Genomic DNA, 17,862 nt, shown 5'->3' with positions numbered 1-17,862 from the left:
TCCTGTCGGTTAAAGTTTGCGTCTGTAGCACGTCATATTCAGGCTGTAGCAATTTTAATGGCCAGTAGTGTTGGTACATCTACCATGCTGGGTCCGTATTCTATTCAGAGTCGACCAGGTTTTACGCGGAATTTCATTACTCAACTTTGCGGTCCATTGTTGATGCCAGTCTTTAGTCAGGCTGAACTATTCCTCTGTGGCTGTAATTGCCGTTTTGATACGGAGCTTTCTCGATCGAAGGCGGCTGTGGGTGGCGGTCGTATTCAGTGTCCTCATACATTGGTAGGTTATTATTTCTCAAGATCTTCTTGTACTCTCTTGTGAGTGCGTTTGTACACACAAATGTGGTACATGGCTCAGTACTGGGAGCCACTCCGTAGGAGCTGATTTGATGACTCCTGCGATCATTCTCTTTGTGCTATTTCTTTAAATTGGCTTAAAATATGCTACCAAGCTTCTAAAATATGAGGAAAAAAATCAGGACACCTGGCCGGTCTTTGTACTGCAGCACTCCGTTCCTATTCGAGATCAAGACACTTTTGATTGAATACGTGTGTTGAAACACCCGAAATATGGACCTGGGCTGCGGTCGTCTCGGGAGCCTCGTACATGGTCCCTCGGCCGGAAGAAAGACAGAAAGTTTTCATACGTATTTCCATTTAACACACCTGCGATGAGGTAAGGTGCCACAATGAAATTTCCTATGATGCTGCACCATAAGCTCGTGCTCCACTGTCGCTGGTGTTGTACCCGAAAAAGACAGCATGGATTTTAGCTGACCAGTAGTGCACGTTACGTAACGGTGCTTCTCGGTAAAGAGCACAAGGTGCTAAGACCAACAAAACTTTATACAACGTTTAGAAATCGTCCTCCGAGTGCCTAATGTAGTAACAGATGATAAGAGTGGAATTTATACCGATGTAAGAAGCGGAAAACACTCGTCTGGCTGATCCCACATTCCTTGGCAATACCAGTCGTTTCATCACGGGGACTGATAAGCGTTGTATTCAGGACAACTCCTTCACGTGCTCCGACATTTGCAGTCTTCATTCTCGTCCCGCGATTGTCGTTGAAGTTGCGTTTTCCCACTACTGTCCTAATAATTTGGACAAATGCATAATGCGATTACAGCGATGTTTAAAATAGATATCCCAGTACCGCCCCGTCGTTTCGACAAAATTTCTTTGACATTCACCACAGTAAAAAAACAGCACGTCTAATTCCTCCTCATTGTTGCAGGTAATATTGAACGAGAAATGACTTGCCGACAGACGACACGGTTCCTGCTAGTTCTCCAGTGCAAACAAATTAGTATTCGAATGGCTCGATACAACGACGTAGGCTGGCATGAGCATATTTACAAATCAGTAGCCGATTCCGGCCGACGTACCTATCAGTTTTATAATATTTCTCGCAATCTTTTGGGAAACATTTCAGTATCGAAATTAACAAGCATTATGTCACTTTTCTTTTCAAGCGCTTTCGGATGCTGTTAAAAACGTATATATTCTATTGAAAAGAATAATACTTCCTTTAACATCTCGGTCGATGCAAGAGTTAATTCTCATCGTCAAGTAACAAAAGCACGTGACCTTAGCTCATTAAGACCACGTTCTGATGTTTGGAATCGTAGTAGAAATAAAGGGGTGTTATGTCCGACGTGATTTAACCCGTGTATACCGCGCAAAACAATTAGAGATTCCCATTGCAATGCAGGAGTCTGAAATTGGGCTCCATGTTGCTACGGCTTTCCTCTGTAATGATACTAAAGTATAGCTTCCCGAGACGTCATCTTCGCTAACTCTTCAGACAACAACGTGTCGACACATGCGATGTTCAGAAGTTCTTGTGAGATGTAATGTGGGGTGCTAACAAATTTTCATCGGTTTTCACCACAGCCCTGCCCAACGCCCCCGTGGACATGTCATAGGACGTATTATATTTCAGCCCTCCTATTGACTCCTCTGCGAAGGAGATCAGATCCGCGGAGTCCAGCTTTGAAATTATGCGGTTTTCCTTTGGTTGGTAGATTTAAATATTTCAGTCACACCGCCGCCCAGAGTCGGCAGGAAAGGGCCAAAGGGTTGGCGTAAAGGGCGTCAATAGATCCACCCCTTCCTGTGGGGCACTGATTCCCACACATTTCGTAGTCGAAAGAGACAGTTCACTGTGCGATGAACCACAGCGCGACTTTACGGACAGCCTTCGACAGTGGTCACAATCACTGGACGATTCAACATTTATTTAAGGACACTGGGGACCTGCGAGCTTACTGAATGTGATCACACTCCTTTGGAAGAACTATGTATGAAATGTAGACGTGGCAATACTCTCAGTGCCACCAATCCAACTTTATTACAAACTTTAAAAATATGCCTCTGCAGAGACTTGGACAGCCAGTACCCGAGGGCCTTCCACTGTTGCTCTACCGCCAGAGGCCAGGCAACATAGGTGAATGGGTGTCGAAATCTCTGCATAAGTGAATTTGTAAAGAGCACAACAAACGTGCGCTGCTGTCACCGAAGGTGTGGCCAAACTGAAGAACTTAGAGGAACTGTTTGTCGTCTTATTCACGCTTGTGTCAAAGTCGTAACCCCTTGTGACCTCGCCTGAGGAAATCGTGAAACAGTTAGTACCAAATGCAGAAATAGTGGTCGAGCTACATCGAATGTGAAAATGTTGAACATTCATGGGATGAGCTAGCGCTCGTATCCCATTCTTGCTGTGTGGTACGTCCAGCAAAACAGGCTGAGTCTTGGGAAGACGAGGGGTAAGACACACTTTCCGATCTCCTTAGAAAATAAGGAGATGCTACGCCTTGTTACGGACAGTGTCCGTCTGAGAATCCCTGGGATTTAAGGCATCGGCCATTTGCTTGCAGTAAATGCTTAGTCAGTGGCGGTTAGACGCCTTTGAAATAACAGTAAATATAAATTCATATTACACGGCCGTAATAACCTTGAGATTTGAATATAAATATTATTTATATCTGCAAGATTTATGTGTACGTAATTAAAAGTATTTTTTTGTTCAGAGAGAGAAAACTAGATCATTACTCAAAGTTACTGGCAAAGATTAACTTGCTTGGCGGCCTACGGTCGCTTTTCCATTAATTACGTAAAAGTTATTAAAAACAAATGCAAATTAGTGAGCGTGAATGTTTATATCAGCCACTGCCAAAGATTAAAATAGCCGAGACACAAAAATTAATATCATACGCACTTGTGCTTGCTTGTGATTTGGGAAAGGTTAATTAAACGACAACTACAGCCACACGATTTATCTTTTCGCTTCGTAAGAAGCCAGGTCACACTCATGATCGATTATTGTCCGATTGCAAGCGCAGCGACTACCCAATTAGCAGCAACAACAATTTGTATCCTGATCGCCGTAATTTGAAGCGAGTGCGAATTTTAGTTATGCAAATGCACTACACGCACACGAAATCAAATAAAAGTTAGGCAGGGGCTGGTATACACCCGAAGCGGAGGGAGCTGAGTGGAACGTTGCTGTGTTAGGCCGTGGCCCTCTGGCTTCCAGGGCTCTTGGGTTAGATAAAAGACGCCGTTGTCAAAGACGCGGGGCGTGGAGGGTGTGACACTGGTTGGGACTTTTCGTTGGAACGGCGCAAAGTGGTCCGAAGGATCTGGTCCGTCTGCTTTAGTGTCGCCTGTTAGGGGTTTGGTCTGTTGGATTTACCTCTGCTGACTTTCCTGGGACCACCACTGAGATCAGCTGTCTTCAACGCAGACTAAGAATCCAGTGAGGATACGCTTGCTGTGGAATTATTCGAACTACGGTTCCATTTCTTTGTTGCATTTATGTGGTGGTCGATGCTGGCTAATTCGATGGCTGGTTCATGGCTCCCAAGTAACGGTTCCCCACTACAATTATAATGGTCGCTAGTTGTGCTGTCGGTTGCCGATATTTCACCAAGTTCTATAGTGTGGTTCTTCTCAGTCTCCCCGTATTGTAAGTGTTCCCGGATTAGCGGTACTTGCGTCTGGAACCACGCGACCGCTACGGTCGCAGGTTCGAATTCTGCCTCGGGCATTGATGTGTGTGATGTCCTTAGGTTAGTTAGGTTTAAGCAGTTCTAAGTTCTAGGGGACTGATGACCTCAGATCACAATACCCGTGCCCACCTTGACGTCAACATACGGATCCAGCCCGTATTAACGTTGTTGATTATTTTCTGTATAAGACATCTGCTCCGTGAGTATAGATTTTACTGCTGTATTTGTGAGTCTTAAACTGTGAAACCGAGTGGGCCTAATTGCTTGGAGTCGCTCTGTTGTGTAACTTGCTTCTTTTCCGCTGGAAGATTAAAGAGCTAGTTAGCCGTAGAGTCGTAACGCATTCGTCCATGTGTGTGCTAATACAATTTTAACAGCAGTGTGAGCGAGCCTACATAAAATTTCTGACACTTTCTGTTACTTTTGTTCGCTCTCGTCTCTCGTGTTAAATTACCTCTTTCTGGAGCTCCTCGCGAGTCGTTTACTTTTCCAGGAGAAGTAAAGGCAGATAGCGACGTGCCACTAATTGTTCATTGCGTTTCTGAGTCTCTTACCGGAAAATTTTGTTTCGTCGATCTGTTCCAAGATGAACTCACAACTCGATATTGTGATCGGAGCCTTGAGCTGGAATTTAATTATTACGTCTACTCCTAGGAGAATATTTTGTGTGTTACAGACATGTTCTGCACCCGTGCTTGGCCTAAACGTCAGTGCGACGGACTGGCTGGAAAGTCGGCACCGGACGTGATAGTTTACTCCTGCTTCGGTGGCTATGGCGGTTTGCACTAATTCTGATGTTGTTGTATTGACGATACCCTTCTTATCAACTGTTCTTGTTGCTAAAATTTTATTTTAGCTTTGATACAGCTCTTGGAGCAATTTATCATTCCCTTTCCGAGGTTCTGGTGAGTAAAATTGTCATTCCTTTAAAGTCTAAAAACTGCTTAATAACCTTTGTCAAATTACATTTAATTTGGGTGGTGGTTTCCCATTAGCACTTCAAACTAACTGTTCATTTGTTATTTCAAGGCTCTTCTTATGTGTTAACGGAAATACTGTTATCACTAGTAAAGTTTCCAGGATGAGATTTTCACTCTGCAGCGGAGTGTGAGCTGATATGAAACTTCCTGGCAGATTAAAACTGTGTGCCGGACCGAGACTCGAACTCGGAACCAAAATGGTTCAAATGGCTCGGAGCACTATGGGACTTAACATCTGTCGTCATCAGTCCCCTAGAACTTAGAACTACTTAAACCTAACTAACCTAAGTACATCACACACATCCATGCCCGAGGCAGGATTCGAACCTGCGACCGTAGCGATCACGTGGTTCCAGACTGAGGCACCTAGAACCGCAAGGACACACCGGCCGGCAACTTGGGACCTTCGCCTTTCGCGGGCAAGTGCTCTACCAACTGAGCTACCCAAGCACGACTCATGTCCCGTCCTCAGAGCTTCTGCCTGTTTCATATCAGCGCACATTTCGCTGCAGAGTGAAAATCACATTCTCGAAACATCCCACAGGCTGTGGCTAAGCCATGTCTTCGCAATATCCTTTCCTTCAGGAGCGCTAGTTCTGCAAGTTTCGCAGGAGAGCTTCTGTATAGTTTGGAAGGTAGAGGCGAGGTACTGGCAGAAGTAAAGCCATGAGGACGGGGCCTGAGTCGTGCTTGGGTAGCTCAGCTGGTAGAGCACTTGCCCGTGAAAGGAAAAGTTCCTGAGTTCGAGTCTCGGTCCCGCACACAGTTTTAATCTGCCAGGAAGTTTCACTAGTAAAGTTGTTTTAAATATTATCTGAAGACAGCATTTCAGTCTTGTTATCTAGTTTTAAATGAATTGTCTTACGTATTCTGGGAGGGCCATTAGGAAAATAAGTTACTATGGGGTGCGAAATGGAAACCACAGCGAAAATCCGATGAAGCTTTGCACTCATATGTTTGGCAGTGTCTCTAGTATGCCAGTCGATCGCTTCACGTCGCTCTTTTCATTTACGACAGCACAGTTAGCACGTAAAGATGCTTAGAACAATACTGTCTGCCGCCAGGTATGAGGTCCTGGTGTAAAATTTCGCCTGATGTCATGCAGCCCGCATAAGATAACTGTCATGCATTTCCTGCAGCATAACAATTCTCGACCGCACTCTGAAGGGTCAATGAAGATGCTCCTGTAGCGCTTTCGATGGGAAGTGTTTGATCACCCACAATAGAGGCCATAATTGTCACCCTGAGTTTCATCTCCGCTCACATGAGCAGCTAGCTATGAAGACAACGTTCTGGCACAGACAACGAGCTGTAGATGAGCGTGGAGAATTGACAGGAATCGCAGGCGGCTTGCTTCTATGACGAGAGTATTGGAAAGTTGGTACAACGCTATGACAAATGTCTAAATCGGAGCGGAAACTGTGTAGAGAAGTAGCTGGGAGGTGGAACTAACTGTTGCAAATAAAACGTTTTTGATTTTGACAGTGGTTTCCATTTTACGACCGATCGGACCTTACTTTCCGAACAGGCCTCGTACGAATGGTGCTTAACCTTTATTTGCGCCCAACGCTTCCAACCCTTGAGCAATTAATAAATCTCAGTACAGAAATATCGGTATCAATTTCGCTTTTTGAAGTAAAACCAACATAGTTTAGGATGATGTTCGGACATATTTTTTGCGCTGTTTCGTATAAAGGGACCTGTGGTGACCAGGCATACGTTACGGAGTAATGTTGAACAATTCTGGCTGTTAAAATTGGAAGACCATGAAGCGGCACGCAACAGACGACAAATTGTCCTGAAATGCAACATATGTTCGGTTACATAAATGATTATAATTTTACTGCAACTGTATGATATCTTCCAACTGTATATTTCTCACTCAGAAATCGCCAGATCGACAAAGAAATGCTTCTGTCGGAGCACAATGTTTCTCTTTAAAACACACTGCAAAAAAATTTTGGGATGCGAACACATGTGCGCTTTTTTAACACAGAGCGTTCCTTTACCCAGTCTTTTCAGCAGTTACGTCTTCATACTCAGCATCTCCCCCTCACTGCACTGTCTGTAGATGTCTCTACCTTGTCTCCATTTCTTCCGGTTGCCTTACAGTATATCCCACTACTACAGTCTCCTCTCTTACCTCCACTGTCTCCTTTTGTTCTTTTCCCACTGCCACTGCCTCCACCACACCACGGCAGCTCAAAAATTTTCGGGATGTCTAACTTATTTTTCCCCTACTCTCATGTGTTTAAGGTTCCAGTTCAAAATTCACTCTCTCCTAAACCGAGACATTACAGTTCAAGCCAATTTATGGTTTATACTCAACAATATTTTTCATTTCCACTGTATCCTCTCCATCCTGGTCCCACTACTTCTAGCTCTATCCTTTCCATACTGGTCCCACTACTTCTATCTCCACTCTTCCGTCTTTCCCTTTTACTGCCACTCTCTCATCTCTCTTTCTCTTCTACTACAACTTTCTCTCTTCCACCATCACTGTCGACCGAGCGAGGTGGCACAGTGGTTAGCGCACTGAACTCGCATTCGGGAGGATGGCTGTTCACACCCGCGTCCGGCCATCCTGACTTGGGTTTTTCGTGATTTCCCTCAATTGCTTCAGACCAACGCCCGAATTGTTCCTTTGAAAGGGCACGGCCGACTTCCTTCCCCATCCTTCCCTACTCCGTTTTGACCGATGACCTCGCTGTTTGGTCCCCTTCCCCCAAATCAACCAATCAACCATCACTGTCTCCTCTCTCTTTCTGTCCCGCCACTGTCTCTCTGCTTCTCTCTTTCAGTGCGAAGATGTTCGCATGCCAGAACTGATGGAGAGAAAGTCTGATTGAGAACTGAGGCTGTAGATTACCCACTTTTCTGTCACAGGCGGTGAAAGACGAAAGTATTCGCCTTTTCTGCGCTCCGTCACGAGCATTTTGCCTCTGATTCCCTTCTTTTCCCTGCTGCAGCAAGACACCATGCATGTATAAAACTAATTCTGTAGGTCAGTAAGTATTTGACGGCTATGTACTTTGACCCATAAACTAGAAATAAGTACACATAATACAAGGTTAATATAAAATGGTTTGCTTTACTTTTTTCTAATTACTTTACTGAACGATCTATATCCAACGAAAACATCCGACATACGTTTGTTTTGTCTTAAGTGATAACATTATTACAAATGTTTTACTAAATTTGCAGTAATCACTGTCTTACAAAACTTTTGGCAGTAATTTTTAGTATTTTAAGGCATGTTAAGACCCTTCTTAGCCCATTATAGTCACTGTGAACCACTTTTCGCTGATGTGTGTAGGCGTTAATCTCCCGTTATACAGGAACAGTGCCGCATGAAGTTCTATTGATGAAAAAATGCAGACTAGATACATAATCTGGTTACCTCAGATTGTTTGCGATGACCGCAGAAACCTTCAATAAGTTCTCTATGTAATTTAAACATAAAATATTTAAAGTATTGTAGTTGTGGGGATCCACAGTCTCCAGATGCTTAATAAACGTATATCTGGTCCGCAGCAGGCTGTTGTACGACCTTTGTTTAATCGTGCTATTAGCTAATTTCGACTTAGCGTCACTGTCAAGCACATTTGTAACATCTCATGTCGTCATTTTCAAATCACTCTTAATTACAAGTAAAAAGTAGCGAAATATCGTCATTTTAGGAAAGGAGATCGTTAGCAGCCTTCATATTTCCAACCTGTTAAGGCTTGTTGTGCCATATTTTCGAGGTTCCCGTAATGTAATTTTTCATCAGTGCAAGACCTTACGTTTCCCACTGTCACCTGACCTACCTCGACACAGAAGGTCCTCGACTATATATCGGTTGTAGCGCTGCTGCGTTAGAGCCATTCATGGCGCCAGAGATGACAGCTCAGTGTACGATCTTCCTCCCAATGTGTACCTCCAAATTTATGAATGCAGATTGCTGCTCCATATTGTCTCATTTAGTTGCATTGTACCGTACAGTCACGAGCATTACAGTGTCTAAACGGACTGGAAACATTTGTCAGCAGACAAACAAAATAATTGCAGAAGTTTACTTTTTAGATTTGTTGACTAAAACTTTATGATTACCTTTCATACTGTTTGGAAATAGCTTAACCCCAAAATCAGTCTCGGGAAAATAATTATGAATTAGTACAGCGAGGAGGAAATACCATTTGTTTCCTGGCAGTGTAGTGTTGTGATATGTACAATTTCCTGGCTACAGCCTACGTGATATACACAACAGTAGTGTGGGCTGCCTACAAGCCAGGCGACCGTCTTTTTCGCTTTCCATCGAACCGAATGTGATTTCTGTGATAAGGCTTAGAATTTTCGTGTAATACGAAGGAAAACTTCTGTTATTCTTTTTGGTTTTGTGGTTCCTATTACCATGCAAACCTTCAATACCGCGTTTACAAAAGAATAAGTTATTTTTACGTGTGTACAGGGTATTACAGAATTGTTGCTACAGATTTATAGGGGTTGTCGAGGGTGTCTTCAGGAACACATCGAGGACATATACGCGTGTCCGGAAACATCATCGAATGCTGATACAGAGCAACGAAGTCACAGGTACAGGCGCCGGTCACTAAGTCATCCCTTCAGCTGCAAAAGTGACTTTGTACGCTGACAGAACATAGGGGAAAGTTTCACAATGCTGTTTGTCATCCAGCGATGGCGACTGCTCAGATGAATAGTCATTGCGGAAGATGCAGGTATCTGCTGCGTAGATGGGTCTTGTCTGCTATGAATGCGAAGCTCTGTCGCCTGGGTGGACGACAGTTTCGGACACCGGTTTCCGTCTTCAGTTGATTTTCCTCCTATAGCATTCTAAAATTTCCAGCAAGAGAAAAATAAACCACGAAAAACCCGTGTCCTAATCCGTCATACACCAAGGCAACAGAGCATCAAATTCACTGGAGACAAGGCCTTTCTATTCAATATCTAGCTCCAGCTTCTACACTGGTGATCGCGGCAATCAATCGCCATCACTGAATAGCAGACAATACTGCGAGTCGTTCCGCCTGCGGTGCGTCAGCATACGAAGTCACGTTTGCTGTTGAAGGATGGCCAAGAGGCAGGCGCCGTGTCTGTAACTCTGACGCTCTGCAGCGTCGTTGGATGACATACCGGACTCGGGTACATATCCTTAATTTGTTTCTCGCGACACACTCTACGATCCTTCGAAGTTTGTCGGTATCGTTTTCCATCAGCAGAGAAACCAAAAACAATTACGTTGGTTTACTTTTTCGATTTGACAACTACGAGTTTGTTATTATCCCTCATAGCGGTTGAAAATAGCTTAACACCAAAACAGTTCTTGCGAAAGTAATTATGACTGGGTACCATTTTCCTGTTTCCTACCACTGTTGTGTTATGATAGGTACTTCCAATCTACATGATTAGCGTGATAATAGTGCGGTTGCTTGCATGCCAGACGACCACCTTTTTCACCTTACCCCTAAAACGAATCCGATTTCAGAGTTAAGGCTTAGGATTCTTGGTTAACACGAAGAAAATCTTTTCTTACACTGTTTACCTTTGTGGTTCCTACCACCATTTAACATTCAAGACCGCAGTTACAAAACGATAAGCAACAACCAGATGTGAAACTTCGTTATATGGGATGCTGTCTCTGTAATGTCATATAATGCTTAAAATCAATATCAGTCTATATCTCAATGAGACTTCATGCAGAGTGCTTCAAAATTTGTCTCACCTAGTAGCAGCCGAAATTATGTTAGGCCATAATTTCTACACAGGGTGTCCCAGGAACGTCGCAACAAACTTGTACGCACTGTAGAGCGGAGTCTTGAGGAAAAAAATCGGGGGTAGGAACCCGAGTCCGGAAATGTCATCCAATGACACCTCGGAGCGTCAGAGTTACAGGTGCTGGCGCCTGCCACCAGGCCATAGCGTAGGCGGAAAACGTGACTTTGTATGCTGACGGCCTCTACGCGGAGCGTCTAGAATATTGTTTGCTTTTCAGTGATCGCGATTGATTTCCGCAATCGTCAATGGAGAAGCTGGAGACAGCTGCTGCCTGGAAATGCCTTGTCTCCTATGAAGGTGATTCTCTGCTGCCTCGGTGGATGATGCTTCCGGACACAGGTTTCCATTCGCAGTTTAAGTTCCTCCTGGGAGCCTCTGAAATGTCCAAAGCTGCTTCGGATTGCTTCAGATTTCGTCGAATTGTTTTGAACCATCACATGCCATATCAGCTTGGGCACCAGAGCAAAAATTGGGGTCATGCTACACTCCGAAGTAATGTGATTACATTCAGTGGGTTTACAGGACCACGGTGTCAAAGAACGGTTGAATCGTCCGGTTCGTGTTAACAGTGTAAAAGTTTGTCAAGAACGTCGTCCTGCTAACTGTCGCTTTCCACTGCGAAATGTGTGGGAATCCATGCCGCAAGTGTTGGTTTCCGTAACGCTCCTTACGTCACCTCTTGAGCTCTTTACCGGATTGATAAAGAGCGGCAGTGTGTCTTAAAATATTTTTCTCGGCCACCCGTGGGAACACCACTTGATTTCGGTGCTAGGGGTCGCGGTTATGAATTACATTGCAGAGGCGTCGAAAGAAATGGTGGAAAGTGGGTAAGAATCGGTGTGACGAACACCTTCCCATCATTTGGCACATACACGGTGGCGTTGGGCAGAATCACGGTGACATTTGGTGCCAATGTGAAACCATTAACCCTCCCTACATCCCACATCCAGAATTCTTGTCTTTTTTTCGTACGTGTCGACAACCTGCTGTTTGAATCGTCGCCGAGCTCGAGGGTGACCACACAGGGCGCCACATTTTGCAACATTAGAAATAAATGTTTTAGACACCTTTAAGGCAGACGCCAAACTTCTGAGACAATTTGGGAGACAGTTATGGCGTTTCGAAAATATGTCCCCTTAACTGTGTTGCGTTGTGTAGTTTTAAAAATATAGAGAATTTTATTCACCATAAAATTCCGCAATTGAATAATTGGTAACATCTTCAAAATAGTTCTAATAAGCCGAACTCATAATATTTACTAACGGTGCTCAAAACACAACCTCACGTCTCACAACAACAAAAATGGTAGAAACTGGCGCTTTCTAGTGCTTATTCCTTCACATACTTTTAAAATAAATTAGTGCGTTGAAACACCTACGAATAAAGCATCATGTATTCTCAGGTGAGCTATCCAACCGATATAGCGCTCTTTCCCACAAGTGTTTTTTTCTCCTAGATTTTTCGTAAACATAATATCTTTGCACCTTTGAGGTAGGTGTCAGAGATAGTGTTCGGTTTGTCCGTAGCTGATACAACAAGGTAGATGCATTATTGTCCTCGATTTACTCCTTTTATGGAGTACCTCTCCCTACAGACTTGTTGGCTCAAGAATATTAATTGACTGATAATTTTTTATTCATTAAATTTATTAGGTTACTGCGAATAATGACAACCATCAGCTGTACAGAGGAATGACCCTAATGACAATTTGTGCTGGACCGGGACTCGAACGCGGATCTCCCCTTATCCCGAGCGGTCGCCTTACCTCTTGACTGTCCGTGGAACACTCACGGCCAGACCCAAACTTCCATACGCTACTTGGACTCGTACATCTATTATGTATATTCCCGTAAAGATCAGACGTTGTACTTGAAAGTCGCTTGCCCGGTATCGGCAGAGAAATATGATATTGCAGTGCCTGTGTTATTCTGATTACGATGCAAAGTTCCTTTGGACATGCATGCGTAAGACAGGCACTACAATATAGTATCGGATAAGATCTTTCGTTATAATACTGTGAGTCTTGATATGGCTTTGAACAGGTAACAGTTACGTTAGACCAGTGTAAACTATTTGCAATTTGCCTGCTTGATTTTGACAAGGTACGTTTGGTAACTATGAACTGTGAATATTTTATACTGACAGCAATTTCCCTAAGCGTGGTTTATATCAGACCTTTTTTCCGATGGCATAGCCAGAATTTTACTGAAGATGACTGTTATCTGAGCAGGTACCAAGTTATGCAGACGATGTGGTCCATCCATATTCTATATGCTTACATAATATTTTACCAGGCCTGATGTAAAGATGGTTGTATAAACAAGACTGCGCGTGTGGAGTTCCTCGTCTCCCATGGGGCGACTCCTCAGGTGGCGGATAGGCGAATGCTCACCAGTTGTGGTGGGTATCGGGGAAATAAAATACTTGGTGAGGACTAAAACTGGCGGCTGCTGTCTTGTAGTGTGATATTTGCTTATCAAAGGGTGAAGGAAGAAAACCTAGAGAAGAGATGACCACACAGAAGCTTGAAAACTTCTTGAGACAACCTCTATGGATAACAACTTTAGTTGAAACCAGGATGCGTATGCGTGCAAAAGAAATTCAAGTCAAGAAGCATGACGGCACAACATTTCAAGAAAATTATCGCAGAGTGTAAGCCTTCGGATGAATCGTTCGTCATGAGAGTCACGGCCCACAAGTCTCATTCTGACTCTGGGGAGACGCGGCATCACACATGAGACGAATCGGAGCGTCTCGGTGTATTCCGAGCAATAAAAAACTCAGAACTAAATCAAAAACCTTTCTAGCAACTCTGAACATAAACTCACTGACACAAACTGGCGTGCTGAATGCCCTCACCAAAGTCCTACACGAATATCAGTTATCCAGAATTTCCCTACTAGCAACAAGGTAGTCAGATGAAGAGATCTTTAAATCTGACGGCTACCGTTTTTTCAGGACTGGAGCTCAAAATCAGGTCCTCAATGGAGCTCTGATGCTTGGCACCGCGTTTTCCGTGAGAACCACAATACTTAAATCGGTCACAAAACTTTGAACCCGTGAATGACAGATTATCCATACTGACAGTCAAGTGTGCCAATGAAACCTAAGCCCTAGTATACGTGCATGACCCTACAAATGATAAAAACAGATCTGACCCAGAAGAAGCAAATAACTTCTGGAACCTACTGGATGAAGTAACTGCAATGCTCATCTCGGCCGAGAACGAAAATACAAGAAAATTATAGGAAATTACCCAGCCCATAAGAAAACCAACCATAATGGCAAAAGATTTGTATCCATCTGTGAAAATCACAACTTGCAGGTATTGTCGACCCATTTTCGCAATCTACGCAGAAAGCAGACGACTTGGCGATCTCCTGTCCAAACTATCGGAGAGTTCCAAATAGACTACGCCGCGATCTCCAGGAGGAAACGCCCTGAAATTATAAATGTCACAGTAAAGGAAAACATAAATGTGGGTTCAGATCATCACAAAATAAATTCAAACCTATACCCACAAACACCAGAAAGACCGCAAAAAAATTATACGCTTTGACAATGATAAACTTCGACAAAGGGTCATGGAGTTCCAATAAAATAAGACCGAGCGACTGTGACTTTAATACCACCAAAGAGCGCCTTATAGATGCTACCAAAGAAGTTGCAGAAATCAAGAGAAGCAAAAAGCATGCCTGGTGGAATGACACATGCGAGTCAGTCCTCAAGAAAATGCTCTGTGCATGGAAACAATGCTACTCAACTAAACTGGGAACTGACTGGGAAAGCTAAAAAATCCAACGTGCTCAAACAGCCAGGGCAATCAGAATTGAGAAACTAAGTACGAAAAATCACTCACTGAAAAGATAGAACAAAATTTTGGGAAGAATGAAATTAGAGAGTACTACGAGCCTTCAAACGTAAACTGACCGGTTACAAACCGCCGTCACTATGCTTTCAGCGAAAGGACGATACATTGGCGACTTTAAATGAAGAAAATTGTCAGACCTCTGAACTGTAATAAACCCCCAAACCCCTTTGAGACCAAAGAACCACTGCTCAAGAGTCCATACCACCTGACAAAAATGAAATCAAGCGCCACATTGCCCGTCTCAAAAACATCAATGCACACGGAGAAGATTCAGTAGTAGCAGAACTGTGGGAATATGCTCCAAAGGGATCACCTGCAATCTAACAAAAACACACATAAAAAATCTGGAATGGAAAAAAACTGCCCGAAGATGGGAAAACGGCCCTGATCCATTCCTCGCACAAGAAAGGCAGTACGAAAACATTAACAACTACCAAGCAATATCTGTGCTACCGGTAACCTACAAAATTCTCTCTCGCACCATTATGGAGCGTTTAGAAGCCCTAGTCGCACAATAGATAGGTGAATACTAAGGGGGCTTCATAAACAGTCGCTTAACAGCCGAACAGATCTACAATCTCAAAACAGTAATCAGATATTATACTCTAAGGTCTGAACACTACGTGTCAGTCTTTGTGGACTTCAAGAAGGCGTACGACTAAATTGACCCGGAGTTCCCGCTAAACATCCTAAATAAGTTCGGAGTTGACCTTAAACTGCAGGCATCAATGAGAGCTACCCTAACAGATACAAAATCCAAAATAATATTCCTCGGGAGTCTCTCATTCAGTTTGTGTCAAAACAGGGATTAGGCAATGTGATGACCTGTCTTCAATGCTTTTCAACTGCGTCCTTGAAAAGATCATCAGAACATGGGCAAAAGATTAATGTAAACCAACTATAGGTCGTTGCGAATTGGAACCAAATGGAAGGGGATCAAGGTAAATTGATTGGCTTTTGCCGATGACATTGTCATTCTGTCAAACGACATAGACACCGCTAAAGTTCAAATCGAACCGTTAAGAGAAATCGCTGTACAAACTGGTCTCCAAATGTCATTTGAGAAAACAGAAATCATGACTAACATTAAAGACGACCCACCAAAACTCTGTGCGAAATATGGGGTCATCGCCCGGCTAGACAAATTCTGGATGAGATCATCATGAAAAATGGACTGGACACGGAAGCGGTTAGGGAACTGATACGCAAACTAGAAACAGTTTACTAAACATCCCGCATGATCTACAACAAGAAATGCCGTCCCCAGAACACTAAAATACGCCACTACGAAACGGTTATATGCAGCCGAAACTTTATCCCTAAACGCTGATAAAAGAGTTCTCGAATAACTGGACGAAAAAGAGCGCACAATCATTAGGAGAATCCTAGGATTCAAGTTCAAGAATGGTATCCATGAAAACGGATCCAAAAGGAAAACAAAAAATAGAAAAAATTACAGATACAATCCGCAAAAGACGGGCACAATTGTATGGTCACCTTAAGCGAACGGAGGGAAATAGGTTTATCAAAAATATATTTCTATTTTTTGATTCAAAACCAAAAACTACGAAGCCATGTTTAAAAAAACACCAAAGAAGACCTCCAGATGCAACATATCAAACCCGAAAATGCTTTTGACGCTTTCCCGAAGGAAGATAGTGACAAACGGAATAACTCGAGACGAGTAATCGAAAAGAAGACACGATAAGACACGATACCCACTCACAATGAACGAGAGAAATCTGGGCTCAGATAAAAGCGAGGCTGAGTGCTACGTGCAACAAGACTTACGGTGGTCCTAGATAGCGCCAACGAATAAATCAATAAATAACTAAATAAACAAGATTGTAGATTATCTGCAATTGAACCGACTATAAATACTTTGCAAAAATTTTAATTTTTTTAGGGAAAAAATGAGATCGCTTTTCTCCATTGCTGATAATGTTAGGTGTTATTAGTAAGCTGACTTCACTGGTAGTAAACTGCACCCGACGGAGGTAACGTGGAAAGATGTGGAACACTTAACGAAATTCATGAAAACCAGTCAACAAATATACAGTCCATGAAGACAGCAGAGAGGCACAGATAGAGCTGAGACTGTGTGATAGGAGAATTTGCCATATGTAGGAAAATAGGAACGAATCTGGTAGCTTTATTGTAGACTGAAGCTGAAATAATTTTGTTATATGCCTTACATTTTCCGTGAGAATGCTGTAATAACATTAAGTACATTGTTTCCATTTCAGGTCTAGCAGATTCGGCTGAGAAAGAGCTAGTAATAGCTGCAAATGGTCAACGGTACCATCGACAGAACAGGAGATCTTTTGTTTCAAATTTTTTGCCTTCTTTACATTTGAAACCGGCCCTCTAAATCCAGGAAAAGGTGCTGTTACTTGTTCCACATAGTGGAAGCGATACAAAACGTCAGCGAGCTGGTGCTGCATTTGAGTTTTCAGCTCTCCTCTGAGGCTCTCTTGTGATGTTTAGAAAAATAGGAAGTACGACGGGAGGAAATGGTGCTCGAAGGCAAAACTTTTCATAGCTCCGTGGGACGTGTTCTAATAATTCAGCCACTAGACTCTGTTTTTGCTCATGGGAATACCGGATTTGAGTTCCCGCTCGGTGGAAAGTTCAAACATGCCGGGAAAGCTATTGTAACTGCATTCGTATGCAGAAGTCATTTCATTTAATGGTCTCTAGCGGATGGATGTAGCAATAGTCATAAACTTTAATTTTCTCTGCCAGTTGTATTCCGTAGAGGAATGAACCAACTGTTGTTCCCATTATTTCGTGGCAAATCTGGATGTAGCCGTGAAATATGAATTCTAGATATTGAGGCTCACGCTCGGAAACATAGTGTTAATAGGATACAGACAGTATTACAAAAGTTATGGTTTGCTTGTTGTATTACGAGATACAATTTGTGTAACAAGAGTGCTACGATGTATGGTTTGTGGATGTCGGGTGTTACTGTTTCGAAGAACTGACCATGCATCTATATGACAGTCTTTCATTACACAATACAGGGTTATTACAAATGATTGAAGCGATTTCACAGCTCTACAATAACTTTATTATTTGAGATATTTTCACAATGCTTTGCACACGCATACAAAAACTCAAAAAGTTTTTTTAGGCATTCACAAATGTTCAGTATGTGCCCCTTTAGTGATTCGGCAAACATCAATCCGATAATCAAGTTCCTCCCACACTCGGCGCAG

At 43.0% G+C, this 17,862-nt stretch overlaps 1 protein-coding gene and 1 non-coding gene across 2 annotated transcripts in view; both read right to left on the bottom strand.

Annotated features, from left to right (window-relative positions):
* LOC126094713 (zwei Ig domain protein zig-8-like) overlaps positions 1-17,862 on the bottom strand; it is a 989,984-nt gene that overhangs the window by 655,473 nt on the left and 316,649 nt on the right. The gene's annotated exons all lie outside the window — the stretch shown is intronic.
* Trnar-gcg (transfer RNA arginine (anticodon GCG)) lies at positions 5,302-5,445 on the bottom strand. Its single transcript has 2 exons — positions 5,409-5,445; positions 5,302-5,336 (listed from the first exon to the last, which is right to left on the bottom strand). It is a non-coding gene; the product is annotated as a tRNA-Arg (tRNA).

Source organism: Schistocerca cancellata, chromosome 8 (genome assembly GCF_023864275.1).
Source record: "Schistocerca cancellata isolate TAMUIC-IGC-003103 chromosome 8, iqSchCanc2.1, whole genome shotgun sequence".
Taxonomy (NCBI): Eukaryota; Metazoa; Arthropoda; class Insecta; order Orthoptera; family Acrididae; genus Schistocerca; species Schistocerca cancellata.
The sequence above is the reverse complement of the archived record's forward strand: the minus strand, read 5'-3'. Positions and strand labels throughout refer to the sequence as shown.